The sequence below is a fragment of the Mustela putorius genome, unplaced genomic scaffold, assembly GCF_011764305.1.
Source record: "Mustela putorius furo isolate JIRA1106 unplaced genomic scaffold, ASM1176430v1.1 tig00001831_pilon_pilon_pilon, whole genome shotgun sequence".
Classification (NCBI taxonomy): Eukaryota; Metazoa; Chordata; class Mammalia; order Carnivora; family Mustelidae; genus Mustela; species Mustela putorius.
In genome coordinates this window covers 10,989-13,480 of record NW_025421881.1, presented here as the reverse complement: position 1 = coordinate 13,480, position 2,492 = coordinate 10,989, and the positions used below count along the sequence as shown (strand labels likewise).

The following is a 2,492-nucleotide window of genomic DNA, read 5'->3' as shown; positions in this document are numbered from 1 at the left end:
GAAAATAGACTGGAAATGGATGAAGAAGCATAATGTGAGAAAGGAATCCATCAAAATCCTTGAGGAGAGAACAGGTAGCAACCTCTTTGACCTCAGCAGCAGCAACTTCTTCCTAGGAACATCGCCAAAGGCAAGGGAAGCAAGGGCAAGAATGAACTATTGGGATTTCATCAGATCAAAAAGCTTTTGCACAGCAAAGGAAACAGTTAACAAAGCCAAAAGATGACTGTCAGAAGTTATCTGGGAGAAGATATTTGCAAATGACATACCAGATAAAGGGCCAGTATCTATCCAAAATCTATAAAGAGCTTATCAAACTCAACACCCTAAGAACAAATAATCGAATGAAAAAAGGGCAGAGGACATGAACAGACATTTCTGCAAAGAATACATCCAAATGGCCAACAGACACATGAAAAAATGCTCCACATCACTCGGCATCAGGGAAATACAAATCAAAACCAGAATGAGATACCACCTCACACCTTTCAGAATGGCTAAAATGAACAAGTCAGTCAATGACAGATGCTGGCGAGGATGTGGAGAAAGGGCAACCCTCCTACACTGTACGTGGGAATGCAAGCTGGTGCAACCACTCTGGAAAACAGCGTGGAGGTGCCTCAAAAAGCTGAAAATAGAACTACCCTATGACCCAGTGATTATAGTACTGGATATATGCCCTAAAGATACAAACGTGGCATTCTGAAGGGGCACATGCACCCAAATGTTTATAGCAGCAATGTCCACAATAGTTAAACTATGGAAAGAACCTAAATGTCCTTCAACAGATCAATCAATAAATAAGATGTGGTATATATATACAATGGGATACTGTGCAGCCATCAAAAGAAATGAAATCCTGCTATTTGTGATGACATGGATGGAACTAGAGGGTATTATGCTTGGCGAAATAAATCAATCTGAGAAAGACAACTATCATATGATCTCCCTGATATGATGAAGTGGAGATGCAACATAGGCGGTTTCGGGCATACAAAAAGAAAAATAAAAGAAGATGGGATTGGGAGGGAGACAAACCATAAAAGACTGAATCTCACAAAACAGACTGAGGGTTGCTGGGGGGAGGTGTGTTGGGAGAGGATGGTGGGGGTATGGACATTGGGGAGGACAGGTGCTATGGTGAGAGATGGTGAGTGCTGTGAAATGGGTAAACCTGGTGATCCACAGACCTGTACCCCTAGGGATAAAAACACATTATATGTTTATAAAAATTTTTAAAAATAATTTTAAAAATCCCTTAAAGAAAAAACACATATTGCAAGCCTAGAGCTAATCTCATATTCAATCAAAAAAGTTTGAATGTTTTCCCCTTAAAGATCAGAAAAAAGACAAGTGTGTCCACTTTCACTACTCTCATTTGACATAGTACTGGATGTCCTAGCCAGAGAAACAAGGAACACAAAGAAATAAAAGACTCCAAAAGAAAAAAAGGAAGAAGTAAAATTTTCTTTTTTTGGATAACATGAACTTACATGTAAAAAAATCCTAAAAACTTCACAAAAAATTTTGAATAAACAAATTTAATAAAGCTGCCAAATACAAGATCAATATATAAAAGACAAGAATTTTGTTTTGTTTCGTTTTTTTAAATAGTTTTTCATGTCATCCTTGCTCAGTGATCACGCTAATCTTCTCTGCATCATTCCAATTTTAGTATATGTGCTGCCAAAGTAAGCACAAGACAGGAGCATTTTAACACTCTAATGATGAAGTATCTGAAAAAATAAAGAGAACAATCTAATTCACAATAGCATCAAAAATAATAAAATACTTAGGAAAAGATTTAACTAAGAAGATGAAAGTAGAATATATACTACTAAAAAATTAAAACTAACAAATTTTGGTAAATATTGGGGAAAATGGGGAACTTATGCACTGTGATAGGGATATAAATTTGTATGGAAAACAGTATGGAGATTATTCATATTATTAAAAGTAAAATTACCATATGATTCAGTAATCCCACCTCTAGGTATATATCTAAAGGAAACAAAGTCACTATTCGAAGACATATCGGCACTCTTATGTTCATTATAAAATTATTAACTCTAAGCAAGAGATGGAAATAACTTCAGTATCCATTCATGGATGAATGAATAAAATAAGTATGGTAAATATATACTATGGAATATTACTTAACCATGAAAAATTAAGAAATACTGCCATTTACAACAGCATGGATGGATCTTGAAGGTATTATACTAAGGGAAATATTTCAAAGATTTTATATATATTTTTTAATTTATGTATTATGATATCCCTTACATACAGAATCTGAAGGAAAAGCAACTAATGGAAACTTAGAGTTGAGTTGACAAGAGGTGAACCTGGGGTGGAATAAGGTGGTCAAAGGGTACAAACTTGCAACTATAATATGAAAAAGTTCTGGGGATCTAATGTACAGCATGATGATCATAGTTAATAATATATACATACATTTTTATTGTGCTTCCCTTTATTAAACTTTGCAT

General features: G+C 34.9%; 1 pseudogene; it reads right to left on the bottom strand.

Moving 5' to 3' along the window:
• Positions 1–1,581: 1,581 nt before the first annotated feature.
• Positions 1,582–1,699, bottom strand: LOC123394194 (annotated as a pseudogene).
• Positions 1,700–2,492: the final 793 nt, after the last annotated feature.